At 40.3% G+C, this 19,924-nt stretch overlaps 1 long non-coding RNA gene across 1 annotated transcript in view; it reads left to right on the top strand.

Moving 5' to 3' along the window:
- LOC138763325 (uncharacterized) overlaps positions 1-15,283 on the top strand; it is a 79,083-nt gene extending 63,800 nt beyond the window's left edge. The window contains exon 4 of the long non-coding RNA XR_011357491.1: positions 14,148-15,283. This is a non-coding gene — a long non-coding RNA (uncharacterized lncRNA). The remainder of the gene's footprint in view (positions 1-14,147) is intronic.
- Positions 15,284-19,924: the final 4,641 nt, after the last annotated feature.

Raw genomic sequence — 19,924 nt, 5'->3', positions numbered from 1 at the left:
CGTGTCTGCCTGTCCCGCATCGGACTTGTCAGCCACAATCGAGCCTGCAGCTGACGTGGACTTTTACCCCCTCCATAAATCTTCGTCCGCGAAGCCAAGCCAAAGAAGAAAAATATCGACTGGGGCTCCCATAATTTAAAAGAGCTGGATGGCTTGGAGTTTGTCAAATGTGTTCAGGAAAATTTTCTAAATCAATATATCAAGTACCAACTAGAGCGAGTGCAATATTGGATCTCCTATTAGGGAACAGGACAGGTGACAGAAGTAGGGGAACACTTTGAGTCCAGTGATCATAATGCCATTAGTTTCAAGATAATTATGGAGAAGGATAGGTCTAGTGCTCAGATTGAGATTCTCAAATGGAGAAAGGCCAATTTTGAGGAAATGAGAAAGGATCTAGAAAGTGTGGTTGTTTTCTGGAAAGGATGTACTCAGTAAGTGGAAGGCCTTTGAAGGTGAAATTTTGAGAGTATATAATTTGTATGTTCCTGTAATGATTAATGACAAAGTTAACAGGCATAGGGAACCTTGGTTTTCAAGGGATATTGGGGATTTAGTTGAGAAGGTGTATAGCAGGTATAGGTAACAAGGAGCAAATGAGGGTCTTGAGGAGTATAAAACATGTAATTAAAAAATTTGGAAAGAAAGAAGGAGATCTATAAAAAGACACAATGTTGCTTTGGCAGACAAGTTAAAGGAAAATCCTCAGAGCTTTTATTGTATATTGAGCAAATTGATAATAAGGGACAAAATTGGCCCTCTTGAAGATCTGAGTGGTCGGCTATGTATGGAGTCAGAAAAAATGGAGGAGCTCTTAAGTGGGTTTTTGCATTATTGTTTACTTAAAAAAATAGCACATAGTGGTGAATGCAGGCTCAGTTTTAAAATTTAAGAAAAATGTGGACAGTTAAATGGATGGAAGGGGTGTGCAGGGATTATAGACTGGATGCAGGACAGTGGACAAAGCAGAATAATAGTTCTGCATGGACTAAAAGGGCCAAAGGGGTTGTTTTCTGTGCTGCAATGTTCTATGGTTCAACTGCAATTTAAAATTATTTTCTGCCTGTGGTGAATTAGAAGGGAAATGTGGCCTGAGGCCCAATCAGAAGTGGACCTTGAGGTTATATTTTGAACACTGTGCTTTTCCCACTCCCACCACTCTCAGTCCTCTGGTTTGCACTTCCCTTACCCTCAGTATAAAAAGCCTACTAACATTTACTCTATCTATACCCATCATAATTTTGTATATCTCTATCAAATCATCCCTCATTCTTCTACGCTTCAGGGAATAAAATTTCAACATGTTTAACCTTTCCCTGATCCAATTTACCATATTATCATCCAGATCATTGATATGGGTGACAAACAACAATGGACCCAGCACCAACCTTTAAGCTATACCACTAGTCACAGGCCTTCAGTCAGAGAGGTAATCAACAACTACCATGCTTTGAATTCTCCCATGAAGCCAATGGCGAAGCTGGTTTACTACCTCACCATGAATACCAAGCGCCTGAATCTTTCTGACTAACTTCCCATGTGATACCTGGTCAAAGGCCATTCTAAAGTCCATGTAGATACATCCTCAGCCTTTCCTTCATCAACTTTCCTGGTAACCTCTTCAAAAGACTTTATAAGATGTGTTAAACATGATCTAACACACATAAAGCCATGTTAACTAACCCTAATCAGTCCCTGCTGTTCCAAAAACTTGTATATCCAATTTCTACCCTCATGTCTTCAAAATTGTTCCATTTGTCCTTATAGATCAGACGTGGCCAATTTATTTCCTTACACCAAGCTGTTGTGTTGTCCATTATTACTTCTGAACCCCAGTTCAGATCAAATCTGATCTATCTGTAGTCACTGTGCGACATGCGCTGATCACTTAACATTACCAAATCAGGATGTCCATTTTTCTTGTGTCTTCCTATATGGGTCTCTCAACTGACAAATATTATAACTTATCATTTTACAAGAGTTCATTCGATCTGGATGACCAAATGTTGGGTGGCATTAGAAAATACTTCAACTTTTGTGCCCTAAATGCTTTTCCCAACTTTGGGAAAGATATTATGAAGCAGGACAAGGTGCACGAAAGATCGCAAATGTTACTGGGACTGGTGGGCTTGAGTTATAGGGAGAGACTAGATAGGTAGGGACTCTTCTCAGAAAATGGGAAGCTGAGGGAGGAAATTATGAGGGGTCAAGATAAGGTTTCATATTCAGAGTAGGGGATAGTCAAGTTTATTGCCATCTGATTGCGTAGGTGCAACCTGATGAAACCCCGTTCTCCAGTTCTGCAAAACAGGCAGACACACAACCAGACATAACATACATACAGACAAATAATACATATGCAGGATAAGGAATCGTATATCAAATAAATAAATAAATATTGCTTTGTGAATATGAGAGTCTCAGATGGTTAGTGTGAATCGTTCCTTTGTTTGTTCAGCATTCTTACTGCCCACAGTTTCTTAGCCTGGTGGTGCTGGCTCTAATAATCCTGTATCTCTTTCCTAATGGGAGCAGTTGAAAGATGCTTGTGCAGGGTGGAAGGATAAGATAGAAAAGCACTGAATTAAGTTGAGAGGGGAAAAGTTGAAAAAAAGCACCTTTGCCATACAGATAGTGGTACACATGTAGAACATAGCTACCAGATCCTATTTTGAACATGTTCACTCATCTTTGTGGTGGGCATTCATTAATTCCATTTAAGGTAGTCCACTGAGCACACTCTTCTAAATTTAGCTAAAATTTATCCTAATATTTCCTCTAATGTGATAAATGCATAATTGAGGAAGGTATGTTATATCATATGTTTTGGCTATGTCCTTCTTTAATTTCTGGCAAGGGGTATTTTGCACCTTATCATTAGTTCTTAATATTAATTTGACTCTTTGTCCTTTCATTGCTGTTTTGGGAGGGAGTGGGCCAATGGGTTTATTACTGACCGTTTCACCATCCCATGTCGTGGCTTTTGCTTCCCTCATTGCTGGATGGGCCATTTTGCTGAAATGGAAAGATGCTGTCTCTCCCACTCATACTCCAAGGTTCTGATGAGATGTCTCTCTCTAGACAAAAATGAATCTTAACTTTCTTTTTGGGATCCTTTTCTTCATTACTTTCAAAATTTGTAGATCAATTATCTCTGCTTTTTTATTCCTCCCAAAATTATTATCAGTAGTGGATTCCTTAACTTGGCCAGCAACCTGTGATAGTACAGATTCTATCACCAATGTGTATAAGTACAGATTGTAGTGTAGGATGACTGTGATTGGCTGAGAATGTAGCCACACCTACTGGCAGGTCTTAAAGGATTGCTCCTAGCCAGACCAGGTCATTCTGAACTGGTTGACCTACTTGTGATATGCTCCAGTCTTTTAGTTAATAAAAGCCTTGGTTTGGATCAACAAGTCTTTGGTTCTTTCGACGTGCATCACACAACCCTCATAGGGTGGGGTTTAATTCATAGTTTAGGAATATGGTTTTTTTCTTTTACTTTTTTCCATCATTATTTGATATGTGTAACTTGATAGTAATTTTATTATTATTATCATATGTTTTTGCATATGTTAAAACCAATAAAAAGATTGAAAAAGAAAGACAAGTTGGGTTGAAGAGCCTGTCTGATATTGAGTAAAACTTTATTAAAATTAAATGTAAATTTAGATATACAGCACAGCAACAGGCCATTTCAGCCCAGGAGCCTGTGCCACCCAATTGACCTACAACTCTTGGCACATTTTTGAATGATGGGACGAAACTTGGGGCCCTGGGGAAAATCCATGCAGACACGAAGAGAACATACAAATTCCTGACAGAAAGTGCGGGATTCAAACCCCGGTCCTGATCTCTGATGCTGTAACAGCATTGCACTAACCGCTACGCTAACTCCATGCCACCCCACGACTCCCTGAAATGCCCCTCAATTACAATTCTTAGTCTCTCTTATTTTGGAATTATTACTCATTTTCAAATTTTTAAAGCAACCAAATCCTCGCTTTCACAGATCCCAAATGCTGCAACCATTCTTCATGGTCTACAATTGTTAATAATTATTTCCCCATTTAAAATTTGCAGCTTATCTGTTGAAGAGGTGTCAACATCTAAAAATCTGTTTCCAAAGAACCGCCTGCACACTGCTAACACCTCTTTAGTGATTCAATTTTTTTCCCCATTATTTCATCATGGTCCCACCTTCAAAGTTAAAATAATCCCTATTATACTTGACTATCAAGATCAGATTAGATATTAATTTGACCCCTTTGAAATAACACTAGGAAATCCTAGAATTATTTGAAGGCTGGCAAGATCACCAGACCAAAAAGAGCAGATCACCAGACCAAATCATTGGGTGTTTTTAAGGCAAATGTTGATAGGTTCTTGATCAGTCAGGGCATTGAAGATTATGGGGTGAAGCCAGGAGAATGGCATGGTAGACTCGATGGACTGAATTCCATGTTTCTGCTCCTAAGTCTTGTGGTCTTTTCAGCATCAACTCTTTTCACTTTGCACTGCCAACATCTGTAGTAGATTAACTTTGACTACACTCCATCATGTTTGATTTTTGATCAAACAGGGATCGTTCACAGGGAGAGCAACATCAAGGATCCCCACCACCCACCACATGCTCTGTTCTCACTGCTGCCATCAGGAAAGAGTTATAGGTGCCACAAGACTCGCACCACCAGGTACAGGAACAGTTGCTACCCCTCCGCCATCAGACTCCTCAACAACAAACTCAATCGCATTCCTTTCCACATTGCTTCAAAAAGCCATTTTTGCCATTCATACTGGACCAATATTAACTGGTTCTCTGCTCCGTTTCACACTCACCACCAGTGACATCCTGAGTGGCGCATCAAGCGATGGTGGACCTGCCCTTCCAGAACTCTGTGAGCCAGAGAAACCCCTCCATGAGTGCTCCATGCATATAGTGCTTTCATTATGCCAAGGCACATTGGGACACTGGGGCTTTTAAGGAAAAGGTGGTTAGTTCCTTGGCTATCCACAGACTGTCTCTGTCTCTTACAGACATATCTATCTACCTATCTATCTATCCTTGATTGTTGAATGTACCCACCTTGTTGTGTATTTCATCCCTGCTTTCCCACGCTCGCTATAAATTGTGCACGTTTTATTGCCATTACCACTTTCCCATGGTCCTTTATAAATTATGCATGTATGTTTTATTAAATTGTGTACATATTTTCCCACGTTCTTATTCATGTGTGTTTTATTCCCGCTATGATTTTCTGATACAGGAGTAGGATTATATAGGTCAGCTGAAGGGTTCATACTGTGCTGTACATAATGTTTAATTAAGCATGAATAATTTTGTTCAAATACAAGATCATAATTCATCATGATTTAGTTAATTAATAAAAAGTTTTTACCTTTTTAATCTTTTGTTTCTTTCACTCGAGTGCATCATCAATGTGCCACTAATTTGTACCAGGATACCAATGTCCCTTTCACACTGGGCTAACCAGCATGCAGGTGCCGGATCACCCCGACGATGATACAGCCTCCCTAGGCGGTCCATCCCTGGGGTGATCAGAAGCCTGCATGTCGAATCGCAAGCATTCACACTGGCATGTTAACTGGTAGATTGGCAGTTAATTACTGGGATTAAAGTGCCAGTGTGAAGGGGCGAGAGACTCATTTAAGGTCTTTTACTTGTGCACTTAATTTATTTTTTACTTTCTCTGTATTACACAGTCAGTTTGTTTACATATGTTATCTGTTTACAGTTCATTATATGTTTATATGTGTGCACTGTCTACAGTTTGTTTTTGTGCTATCATTAAGTGGTAATTCTGTCTCGCTTGCAGATAAAAAGAATCTCAGGGTTGTATGTGATGTCATGTATGTACTTTGACAATAAATTTGAAATTGGAAGCCGATTGAGAAAAACAGAGATGTGTTCAAAGGTAGCAGGTCCTCCATCAACTACCTGACACAATATCTTCTATTAGAAAGCAACAAAGAAGAAGAATTTATATATTCTGTCCTCTACTGCATCTTTGAAGTTGGTCTCTTATATTTTCTTACAATGAAGATGGAAGCTGTGCCATTTCCATCAATCCCAATATTTCCCTCTAATTTATTCTCTCTCATGTGCCCATTTATCCCCCAAGATTCTCCTACCACCCACCTGAAGTAACTAATTAACATTCCAAATAACATACTTTTGAGATGTGGGAGGAAACCAGTGCATCCGGAAACCCTTGCAGTCACAGAGGGAACCTGCATTCGCACCTACTTTGCTAGTACTAACTGCACCACTGTCCCATCCCATAGGATGACCCATATTCCTTTATTGCCTATCTGAACTGTTGACCTATTTTCATTTTTTCCCCTTGTGCTGGTGTATTCCCAGCAATTTTCACTTTCCCTCCAGACTTTATAATTTGTGGTTTCCTTTTCTTTATCTCTTACAGAAAAAAAATTACGACAACCTTTCAAAGTACCTAATTTAAACCTTGAAATAGGTCAACATGCTGTCCTCATTAACAAGCCCTTTGAGTATCTAAGTGTGTTTCTGTACTACTTTAAATGAACCACATCATTTCATGATAAATACAGAGAGAGAACAATTTATTTCTTTTTCTCCTGCTGAATGCGTGCAAGTGCCTTGCCTACCTCTTGTACATGTTCATTTTCCCTGAAGCCAAAGGAAATGATTGTGTGGAGTTGTGCAAAACCAACAACATGAAACGAGGCTAACCAAATTTTGGTGCTAACCTTGAAACTGGATAATATCTAGTCATACATTGTGCAAATCGTTCCGTTTCAGTAAAATCAATTGAAAAGGTAAATGAATATCCTACAAGTTTTACAAAGTGGTAAATGTTAATACACATTGAGCAGAGGTCTCCTAATGATGTACTTCAACTTCTTTTTAATTTCAACAATACAGCACAGTAGAAGGAAGGTCCATGAGATCCATGCTGCCCAATTACACCTAATTAACCTACCAACCCCAAACCATTTTGCAACATGGCAAGAAACTGGAGCATGTAGGGAAAACCCATGCAGGTCATGGGGAAAAACATACAAATTCCTTACCAACAGTGCCAGATTCAAACTCAGGTCGCTTGTGTTGTAACAGCATTGCACTAACTAGTATACAATAACCCCTCACTTCAGTCATCTACTTCTTGATCCCATCAGCCTGGGCACATGAAATATGTTGGAAACTCCAACTTGCCTTTGGTCCCTCACCCTGTCCTTTTTGCTAAATTTTCTGGAGCACTACTTTGAACTTGCAACTTTCTGAGTCTTGAATATTGCCACTTGAGTCTCAACTAGTTATCTGTGTTATGTAACTCACTAAAATATATTGGAAAATGCATACATATTTAATCAGAATCACTTGTTGAGATATTCCTTATGAAGGTATCATTATCACCAAGGTTTGGAGGAATAGATATTTCACCCTTCCTATTTTCACCTCTCCTCCTGTTCTTGAATCTGATTAGTTTCTCAGCCAAGGCATGATTGTCTATGACTCTACACAGCATGTTTTGACAAGCTACATGCCTCTGCTTGGGGTGGAATGAGAAGTATTGGAATTGATTGTGTCATATCTAAGGATTGGAGCAAGAAGTGAGTCAGTAACAGGAAGAGGAATTATTGCCCAACACCCCCCCCCCCCCACCTCTAAATGAAGTCAAGTCATCAAATACCAAGAAGAAAATCCAAGGCTTTCTCATCCATAAGAGAAACCTTGGTCATTTACAATGTAAACCATTTGACTATATTTGTCTGTCCACTTACCCTCAGCATGCCTTTTTCTGATTAACAGCATTTGGGTCCATCACTCCAAGTTTTTGTGGACTAATGAAATGCACAATTTAAAAATACCAAAGATGTATAGCTTTCTCAATAAATCTTTCAGAGAGAATAAAATATGGGAAGTTTTTTTAAAAATTGAAGCTGTTGGTTGTTTCAGTATTATAACCTAATGTTATAAATTATAGTAACTTGCCACTCATTAAGGCAGTCCTTAGCATTAAGGTTTGGGTCACAGAACACAGAGGTTTACAGTACACCACAGGAACTGGCCCTTCAGCTCACATGTCTGTGATGATCATGATGTCCAAATCAAGCTAAAAACCTATTGCTTTCACCTAACAGATATCTCTCCACCACACCCCCCCCCCTTATGTTATTACGTCTATCTAGAAGCCTCTTAATTGCTACCATGTTATCTGCTTCCACCATTTCTCCAAGCAGACCATTCCAGGCACCAACCACTTTCTGTGTAAAGTATTTTGCCCCACACACCACCCTTAAACTTCCTCTGGTTCTCCTTAAACACATGGCTTCTGGAGTGTGACCCTTTTGCAATGGGGAAAAGATTCCAACTGTCCATCCTATCAATCCATCTCATGATATTATAACCTTTATTTGGATGCCCCTCTGCCTCCTACATCCCAGGGCAAACCATCCGACTTTGTCCAACCTTGCCCCATAATTCATATCCCTCATGCCCTCTAAATGAGGTAACACCCTGGTTAACTTCTACAGTACCCTGTCAAAATTCTCCACATCCTTCCTCCAATGGGTGACAGGAATTACACACCAAAAAAGAGAAAGACGCACAAAGGTGAAAGGAACTTTTCAGCAAAATTTTGTTTCCCTTTAACCAATTATTTTCTTCACACCAACCAGGGGACTAAATAACACTCAAGAAGAACTCATGTTGATCTGGTGACCACTATTGTATTCTGAATGTGTAATTCTCTACCTCAGCTGAGTGCACTATCAGTGCAGGTCTGAGGGGAGATGGTATCCTGCCAACAAACTAATCCAAAAATAGGTCTGTATTAGGACAAATTGTACTTCATGCCACATTCATATGGTTAAAATTTCCATTCAATGTGGTTGAGAAAGAAAACAAATTAATTTTAACAAATAGAATGGAACCATAAAGAAACGCTGCAGAGGGAGAGGCAATTCAAACCAGAGAACCTGTAGCAACCCTCTGGAAAAGCAATCCAGGCTTCTATTCAATCTGTATCTGATACCATTGTGGGCCATGCATTACAAATCCAATTTGTTGCTCTTCACAATTTTTAATTTTGAGATAGAGAATGGAAACAGGCCCTTCTGCCACCCAAATGTATGAATTAACTGACAACCCCCACCCCCCCCCCCCCCCGCCACCTCACTATGTTCTCCCTGCGTCTGTGTGGATTTCCTCTGGGTGCTCCAGTTTCCTCCCACCGTTCACAACATACTAGGGGTTGTAGGTTAATTGGGTGGCATAGGCTAATGGACCGGAAGGACCTGTCTCTGTGCTGCATGTCTAAATTTTTTTTAAACCTTGTGTGATTGGGAGAGAGATCTGCAGATTCTTTTGTTTCCATATAATTTCTTCTCTTTTCCTTCTAAAAGGTACAAATTATGTGTTCGTGCCCTTGACTGCTCACTGCCAACAAAGTTCACTGCTGGTGGCTGGAGAGAAGCAATTGCCTGGTGGGTGGATTCCCCATTAAATTCACTGATAATTGATAGAGAATAGCCACATTTCTTTTTTTTAATATTTTTGACTTTTTTTCAAAAATATACATAATAAAATCTTCAATATCACAATATATTAAACTTTTTCTTACAAACAACAACAAAAACAGAACATTCCCTCCTTTCCTCCCCCCTTCCACACATACAGATACGCACACTGTCAGACCTTGCATATCTTTTAAATATATAGAATACCTGAGTGTCAGTGAAGCTGCACTCATCCAAGCAAATGGAAAATATTTTATCAGTCCTACAACTTGTGTTTTGAAGGTAACAGATGTGTGCACAAGGGTTTAAATGTAAGAACACAATCCTGGAGAAACTCAGCCGGTCAAACAGTCTACAACAGTGGTTCTCAACCTTTTTACTTTCCACTCACATCCACTTTAAGTATTCCCTAAGCCATCGGTGCTCTGTGAGTAGTAAGGGATTGCTTAAGGTGGTATATGACTGGGAAAGGAAGGTTAGGAACCACTGGTCTACTTTATGTAGCAAAGACACATAATCAACATTTCAGGCCTTTATTCAGGTACGGGCAAAGTGTCAGCAGGCTCCTGAATAAAATGGTGTGGGGGAAAGGGGGAGGGGGAGCACAGGCAGGAGGTAATAGATGGATAAAGGATGGAGGGCACCCAGCAAACAAGAGTGGGGGTGGGGGGGAAGCTCCGTGAATGGAGAGGGAATGGGATGGAGAGCTGGAGGAAAGAAGGCAGAGGAATGGAGAAGAGATGGAGGATGGGGAGTAGGCTAGCAGAAACCGGAGAAATCAAGGTTAATGCCATCCGATTGGAGAGTGCCCGGTCAGAAAATATGATGTTGCTCCTCCACCTTCCCCCCACCACCACCATTTTGTTTGGGTGATTGCCTACATTTTTCTCATAACTTGGTGAAGGACTCAAGCCCAAAATGTTGGTGATGTATTCTTATCTTTCCTATTATAAAGTACACTGTTGGACCTGTTGAGTTTCTCCAGCATTGTGTTTTTACTTCAATCCTATTTTACTGCTTTAAATATATTGGTCTACAGAGGAGCATGCACATGCCCCTGAAATGTTGTGGGGTGAATGCATGCCTAGATAGGCCTGACTTCATGTTTCACGTATTTTGTTCAGATAATAACTAGGGCAGAGCTCACCTCTGCTTGCACACCCACCTCAAATCCTGTCTATTTCCAACCTTGAAGATCCTCTTTAGTGGATGGTGGAAAGACTTTGGCTAATGAATATCATGTGATGAATTACCCAGTCTCTGACTGCACTCAAGATGTTTGTGCTGGCAATCCAGTGATCATTGTTCATATTTAACGTGTTGCGAGTAGAGGTAGTGAGCACTGACTTTGGTGTTTAGCTGGAGACTGTAATTGCCCAACACTAGTGCTTTGTACATGCTTCGTGCCACTTCAAGTCTGAATGTTGACCATGTCTTGCTACATATGAGCACAGTCTGCACCATGACCCATACGGTTGTGAATTAAATGAATATTATGCCATGATCAGCAAAAATTCCAACTTGAATTTTCCCCTTTGAAACGATCTGGCACTAAATGCAAGTTTGGGACCTCCTGCTCAGCATATGCTTTTCTTTTCAGCTTCCTGCAGGCTGCTTCTCATTTCTTGGTTGGATAGGACACGACTTTACCTTTTGACCTTCCTGCCATTCCCTTCACTCCAGGGATTTGCCTTTTGCACTGCCAAATAGATCTCTATGGCCTTCTGAGGACTGTATTCCTCACAGCTGACTTCCACAACACACATGAATGAGACCATTCTAACACATTATTTCTGAATCTACTGAAATGTGTTAACAGGCCTCCATTGTCTTAAAGGGTAGAACTACTGCGGATAGATAATTCAAGCAAATCATCTCTGCACTCCTGGTTGAAATGAATTGTGGATTTAATTCCTCATGAGTTAAAGTTAACTATGTCATCTTTTATTGTAAATTCTTCCAAAATTCTTGATCAAAGAAATAGTCACAATATCTAAAATGCGTCAGTATCCAAAAAAGGATACTTAAATCCCCTTTCCCATGATCAGTTTTATTTGGTGTGCACAAAGAAATAAAATTAAATATTCTTAACCCATGCTTAACACTAAGTTTAATTTTACTAAAGTTTACAGCAGGAGGGTGGTATATTAGCAGAATGCCATTACAGCACCAGCGACCCAGGTTTGAATCCAGAGCTGTCTGTAAGGAGTTTGAAAGTTCTCCCTGCGCCTGCGTGGATTTCCCCTGGGGACTCCGGTTTCCTCCCACCATTCAAAATGTACTGGAGGTTGCAGGTTAATTTAGATGGCATAGGTTTCATGAGCTGGAAGGGCCTTCTACTGTGCTATATTGTAAAGATTTAAATGAAATTTTTTTAAAAAACATGCGATGTTGAATATGTCCTATGGTAACATGCTTACAATTGACAGCTGTCAGTACCAACAGCATATTGAAATCACTCGAACTTCTTGTTTCATTTCAATTCCACTTTAAAATTATAGTCTGTATTTCACTGTCATACAGGTGCTGATCCCTTTATCTTTCTGGGTAAATTGTATTCCACATATGGGGATTGCTCCTAGCTTGTTCGAGGCCACACGTTTCCCCAAGTTATTTTAAATATGAGTATTCCAAAAATTTTATCATTAGGATATTTGTTAAGCTAAGAAATCAATAATTCATTATAATGCAGTAAAAGCCCTAGTATCTGATTGGGGGTTGGTAGATGCTGGATAAGAGTATTTTCCAGATGCTTGAGACTTACTCTAAGGCCTAACTAATACAACTGCATTAAGAATAAACAATTTAAAAGACAAAAATACTCTACTTATATTAATATGTAAATCTTGAAGCATTTTACTTTACTTTCAGTCACATTATTTGAAAACATTTAACCTTTGCTGCATCTGCAGGTTCCTTCCCCTCCATGGAGCCACCTGAAAGGTAAAAATAACATTAGAGATTAATAATCCCCCCCGGCCCCCAAAGTTTACAAATAAAGCCTTACTAATATACTTAGTAAGGCTTATTAAGTATAAGTAATATACAATAATATACTAATAAAGTAAAGGCTTATTAAGCAGAGATAAGGAGACACTTAGAGTAATCCAAATGGCGAGTGGCATCAAGCAGCTCTTTAGACTGGCTGACACCATTTTATTCAAACACAACTTTATTCAAATGGCTACTACGAACAAAGCACGACCAAGGCATTCTGCCTGCTGAATATTTGCTCCCATCTTCACCAAAGATTTATGTGTTACTTCAGAGAACATTTACTTCTATAATTTTAAACTTGCATATTTTTACCTATTGTTTTATTCTTACTCATTTTAATATTTGAAAATTTTTTCCTCTTTTTTTTTGCCAGTTGTTTGAGGCTGCTGGTTGCTTGAATTCTGGATACCAGGGGTTTTACTACAAATTTAAATGATTGGCATCATTTCTTTAGAGAATGCTCCATTTTCACCTCTGAAAGTTAAAAATTGGCTTTCAATCAAATTGTCAATTTATTGTAAATTTGTTAAGAAATATTTAATAAGATTTGTTCATATATTTATTTGGATAGGTATCAAACTTAGTAATATCCCCAACTTCAGTTGGACAAACTGATAAGCAGTTCAAATTTGGCAACTCGCAATTCTTGAGTTAATCCCTCATGTACTGGGGAAATGGATACATGCTGCAGGAAGTTTAACGGGCCATTTCCTTTCTGTTTGCTGGGAACACAAAAAAAATGTTCAAAATGGTTCCAAGACCAATTGGAACATTGCCCTTTGTGGTCAAGTCCAGCAAGCAAATAGGAATGCTTGCACTGGAACAGAGTTGAGATGCTTTGTTTAAGGAAGGAATTACTTTGTTATAAAAATTCTGTTGATGTTTGAGGGAAAATGTGAATAATGACACAGGAACGAGGGGAAACACTTATGTGGGCACAAATGGGAATTTAATTCCAGTGATATTTCAGGGCATTGGTTTATAATGGTGTGCTAGTTTTACTGTTCTTATATATTAACAAGTAGCCCACAGGCTTGGGAAACACATCTGGAGCTTGAATGCAAGCCAATACTTGGAGCATTTTATCTGATGCAATTGCCTGGTAGAAGATCTGTGCCACGAAATCCAATGCACCTGGCAGCAACTGTTAATTTTCTCATGTGGCATCAATGAAGTGCAATGGGCCTCTGGTATTATTTAATTATATGTTTGCAGTTAAAAAGAAATCTATTTGAGTTTTCTTTTTTGCTCCATGTTAAATTGAAAACATATGACACGTTGGTGGCTCATGGTTCTGTGTGGGTTGGAGCTTTCATCCCACTTGTGAGTAAGACCCACGTAACTCATTGGTGACGACTAAGTGCATTACACATGTTGATTTCTTTTTGATCTAAAATTTTATTCATAGCTATTGTGGGGGTAGAATCTAACATGTTCAAGGCCTAATGTTACTGCCACAGCTGTTTAAAATATTTGTACTGCAGAGATTTAATCATTAGGATACTTGCTGAGCTAAGGAATTAATAATTTACTGAAAGTTATAACCAAACCCTGATTTGACTGGGTATTGTCCTATTATTATTTGAGAGTGATTCTTAGACACGTTCTGTGGTTTTGTCCTACAGTTGGAAGACAGCTGCTGCTCCATCATCATCCAGTTTGAAATACTCTTGACGAAGGATATAATGCTGTGACATGTAGAAGCTACCAAGTGCCAGTGGATTCGCAGGTGTGTGTGAGGAAGTCTTTGACACTCCTTTTACAGTCAATGAACACAATTACACCAATCTGTGAACACAAAGAAGAGTCAGTGCACAAAGTATACTTGATGCCTGTCCAACTATGACATTTGTTCTTGACAGCCAGGAGATGCTCAACAATTTTGAATATTGTTGTACTGAATTTTCCATTAGTTAACCTTCAGAGTCTGTGAAGGAAGATAATAAATAAATAAAGACCATGAGAGTGACATGAAAAATACATTTACAGAATCTGGAATCTTGAGCAGATGGAGTTTAATCCAGACACGTGTGTGTGATGTTGCACATTGGAAAGTCAAATGTAAGGGGAATATATACAGTTCAGATTTCAGATTTATTGTCAGAGTACATACATGACATCACATACAACACTGGGATTCTTTTTCTGCGGTGAGGCAGAATTACCACTTATTGGTAGCACAAAAAAAACTGTACACAGCTTATACTATACATATAAACAAAAAAAAGAACTGTAAACAGATAACAAATGTAAACAAACTGACTGTGCAATACAGAGAGAATAAAAAAATTAATAAATTGCACAAGAAAGAGTCCTTAAATGAGTCTCTGATTGAGTTTGTCATTGAGGAGTCTGGTGGTAGTGGGGTAGCAGCTGGTACGAGTCTCATGGCACCTATACTTCTTTCCTGATGGCAGCAGCAAGAATAGAGTGTGTCATGGGTGTCACATTTGTGGCCCGAAATGTGAAGTTAATAAAACATTAAACACAAGTTTATCAGTAAACTTCTTAGTGTCTCTTTATTCTCCGGTTTCCTTTGTTCTTCTGCTTGTGTTCTTATCTCTCTCTCATACCACGTGACTTCCGGTATATCTCATACATATTCATTATCATGACATCCCTCCTTTAATCAGAAATAAACTTTACCTTCACTTATCAATATCCCTCGGAAACTTACAAACATCGTAACTAATGGTAATACTATAACTCAACTACATAAAATTTACTTCCTACAGCACTCATACATGCACTTTATGATATAAGATTAAAATACTGTCCCAAAGTTCTTATCAAAACTATGGCACAAAGTCTTCGTACCGTTTGGGCACTTTCCGGTTTCGTTTCGGCCTGCCTGCGATATTGTCGTCGCTTCTCGGTTGTTCACTCTCAGCGTCGGACATACTGCTCACCACGGCTTCGGGTGTTTCTGGCGCTCTAGTCACTTCATCAGGAGTGCTGGTAACTGCCTCTGGAACATCATCAGGTCTCTCAGTTTCAGCATCTCGTATTGGCCTTTCAATCTCTTCACTCGATGTATCTCTGGACTGGTACCTTTTTACACTTGATACATTTCTCTTATACAGGACTCCAGTCGGAGACTTGACTGTCACCATACTGCCACTTCTGGATACGACAGTATAGGGTTGATGGTGATAAGGTGTGTCTACCTTACCACCAGTTTCATGCCTCACTAGAACATTTTCTCCTGGCATGATGTCTGAGTACTTGGCTCAACGTTTCGAATCTGTGTACAGCTTTGCTGCACCTTTCTTTTCAGCATCGTGGTCCCTCATCTCCTGGTCGTCTCGGATTTCCTTTATTTCTGGCATTTTTGTGCGGATTTTTCTCCCAAAAAATGCTTCTGCAGGACAGATGCATGAGGCTTTGCTCGATAGACAGCCACATAAGATAGCAATGCTTCTCGCCAATTTTGTCCTTCAGCGTGTGCAATCCTCAATCGTTTCTCAATGGATTGATTTTGTCTCTCTACTTCTCCATTGGCTTGCGGCCATTTCGGAGTTACTTTATGATGGTGGATACCTGTGGTCCTCATGTATTCTGCAAATGTCTCTGAAATGAATTGTGGACCATTGTCAGAGTATAATGTAACAGGTAATCCATATCTTGCGAATATCTCTGCTAACGCTTGTATTGTTTTTTCAGTGGTTGTGGACTTCAACACCACGTACTCATAGTATCTGCTGTAGTAATCTATCACTACCATAATTGATTCACCCGTCGGTAAAGGTCCAAGAAAATCAACAGCTACGTCGATCCATGATCCTGTCGGAAGTTGCGTACTCCGGATCGGTTCTGGCGGATTACTCCTACTTGTGATTTGACATCCATGACAAGTTTTAACGAATTTCTCTGCGTCTTTATCACAACCTGGCCACCATACCTTGGTCCTGAGGTTTTGCTTGGTACCAACAATACCTAGGTGTCCTTCATGCACTAAGGATATGATCTTCGGTCTCAATCTTTGCGGAATCACCAATCTGCAACCTCTTAATACACACTGTCCGATGCAACAAAGTTCGTCTCTAATGGGAATGTAAGCCTTGTGAGTACACTTGTCCCATTGTCCACTCTGTATGCATTCTCTTACTTCCCTGAGTTCTGGATCACGTTCGGATTCTCTCTCGACTTCCTTCGTAGTCACAGCTTTCGGTGTTGCCTGAATAGCTACGAAGCGTACAAAACTCTCTGTTTCTGTCCCCAATTCTGACTTGGATTGTGGACCTCCATCCTTCACCAATCTGGACAGCGGATCTGCAATGTTTGCTTTCCCTGCTATGTGGATTACTTTATATTTGTAGGGTTGTAGTCTGAGTACCCATCTCTCTATTCTGGCACATGGTTTGGATCTAGGTGCATAGATCACCTCTAATGGCTTATGATCTGTGATGAGTTCAAATTCAATGCCGTATAAATATGCATGGAACCTCTCACAGGCCCATACAAGTCCGAGTGCTTCTTTCTCTGTCTGAGAGTATCTTCTTTCCACATCTGATAATGATCTGCTGGCATAGGCAATGATTCTTGTTCCTCCATCATGCATCTGGACCAACACGGCTCCTAAACCAACCGGGCTGGCATCCGCTATGACTTTGGTTGATGCCGCCGGATCGTAATATCCAAGAGTTTTTGCATCTGTCAGGCTTTGCTTTAGCACTGTGAACGCTTTCTTCTGCTCAGATCCAAAATGAAATGGTACACCTTTCCTGGTTAGTTTCCTTAGTGGTTCTGCCACTGTAGCGAAATTAGGAATGAACTTTGCACAAAAATTGACCAATCCCAGGAAACTCCTCACCTCTGTTGCGTTCTGAGGTGCACGTGCATCTGTAATAGCTTTCACCTTGGCCTCTGCAGGGTTTAGTCCTTTCCGTGTAAGTCTGTGTCCCATGAAGTCCATTTCTGACACACCGAACTGGCACTTGTTTCCATTCACGGTAAGGCCTGCCTCCTGTAGTCTAGATAGTACACGCCTCAACCGTTTGTCATGCTCTTCCTTCGTTGGTGCATGGACTATGATGTCGTCAGAAATGTTGGCAACTCCAGGAATGCCTTGAATCACTCGATGGATTTCATACTGGTAGATCTCCGAAGCTGCATTAATTCCAAATGATAGTCTCTTGTAACGATACAATCCACAGTGAGTCACAAATGTAGTTACATCTCGGGAACCTGGATCCAGCTCTAATTGATGATAGCCCCATTTCAGATCACTTTTTGAGTATACCTTGCTGGTAGTTAGTTCTTGAAGTATTTCCTCCACTGTTGGTATAGGATGTCGTTCTCTAATTATAGCTTCATTGGCCATTCTCATGTCAACACATAGTCTTATGTCACCCTTTGGTTTGGGCACAATCACTACTGGACTGACCCATTGTGTCGAATGTTCCACCGGTTCAATAATGTCTTGTTCGATCAATTCTTTAATTTTGGCTTCGACTTTCCCACGAAGTCCAAACGGAGTTCGGCGCATTGGTTGTGCCTTGGGTTTGACCGTTTCATCTACTGCTAGCTTCAATTGTCGACCTTTCAGCTTTCCTACTCCTTGGAAGACTGCGGGGAATTCTTGCTTCATATCCTCGTATGACTGAATTGAATTGACACAAGCTCCAATATGAAGTATTGCCAGGTCTTGCGCTGTGCTTCTACTCAGCAATGGTTCTCCCCTCTCTTCTATGACCATAAACTCTGCTTCGGTGTACTTATCTCCAGCTTCAACAGTTGCAGTAAAACATCCAATGGTCTGCAATGGCTTGGTTGGTGTGTATGGATACAGTTTCTTGGAACACTTCTTTGAGGTACAGATGATCTTTATCTTTTTCAACTTCTCCCATAAATGTCGATCAATCACATTACTGTCACTGCCTGAGTCTACAATGACCTGAACTGTCACTCCACCAATGATCACTGGGACCTTCTCATGACGTACTTCATTCAACGTAAATTGGTAACAACTCTGTTCCTCCTGGGTATCATCATCGTCACCATCTATCTGGCGAATGGTATCTTTCTTTCCAGGATACTTTCCTTTCCCCCAGGCTTTGCCTTTGGAAGTTGTACTCTTCCTCTTCTGGTCTGCATTGGACTTGCTTTTGCACTTCTTTGCAAAGTGGTCCTTACCTCCACACTTTCCGCAAACTTTGCCTTTGGCCGGGCAATATGGGTCTTTTCCAAAATGACCTCGGTTTCCACATCGATAACACTCCACGTCCTGTATCGACGTATATCTTGGCTGGTTATGGCGATGTGAGAGCCTCTTAATTTGCTGGCTTGAGTTGTCTTTCAGGGTCATGGTATGAAATTGCCCTTCAACAGCCTCTAATGCAGCAGCAATGAATAAAGCATCGGTGAGTTCCAACTCACTCCCTCTTTCCAGTAGACGTCTTCTGAGTTTATCTGATCTGCAGTGCTGTAGAACTTGATCCAATAATTGGTTGTCCAAATCAGCTGGCATGTAATTGCATCCAACAGCTAGCTGGCGTAGTCTCGTCACGTACTGAGCAATTGTCTGGCCATCTTCTTGTCTCGTTCCCCGAAACAAATGGCGTTGAAATGTAGCATTCGGTGTCACTACATAGTGTGCATTTAATGCATCTACCGCTTTCCGGTACTCATCCTTTCTTCCAGTATTCAAAAGTGTCTTAAATGTTTCCCGAACTGCGGATCCTGCGGTGAAAAGAAGTAACGCCCTTCTCTGCGCTTTTTGTTCAACTGTACCGGTATGTAGAAATAGGCCACGACTGTCGGCGTAGGATTCAAATTCTTCCAGCCATGCCTTCCACTTCACACTTACAGTACTTGCATCATCCGTTGGGTCAAAATGAGCAATTCCACTATGTGTTAGAAAGTCACCGTCTGCACCAGCCATGAGGAAATATTCCAGCCCCAAAAGTACTGAGTGAAAGAGAAAATTCTTATCACCTTGAAGTTGTCTGTAAACCTCTGTAATCTTGTTTAGTCTTTAATTTTCTTCAAGCTTCTTTCATCCTCGTCACCAATGTCACATTTGTGGCCCGAAATGTGAAGTTAATAAAACATTAAACACAAGTTTATCAGGTAAACTTCTTAGTGTCTTTTTATTCTCCGGTTTCCTTTGTTCTCCTGCTTGTGTTCTTATCTCTCTCTCATACCACGTGACTTCCAGTATATCTCATACATATTCATTATCATGACAATGGGAGGTGTGGATCCTTGATGATTGCCACTGCTCTCCAACAGCAGCATTCCCTGTAGATGTTCTCGATGGTGGGGAAGGTTTTGCCTTTGATATCCTGGGGTGTGTCCACTACCTTTATGCTCAGAGATATTGGTGTCCCCATACCAGACCGTAATGGAGCTGGTCAGCACACTTTCCACCTCACCTCTGTAGTTAACAGTTAATAGAAGG

This window comes from Narcine bancroftii, chromosome 5 (assembly GCF_036971445.1).
Source record: "Narcine bancroftii isolate sNarBan1 chromosome 5, sNarBan1.hap1, whole genome shotgun sequence".
Classification (NCBI taxonomy): Eukaryota; Metazoa; Chordata; class Chondrichthyes; order Torpediniformes; family Narcinidae; genus Narcine; species Narcine bancroftii.
Note: the sequence above shows the minus strand (reverse complement) of the source record. Positions and strands in the feature narration are given on the sequence as shown.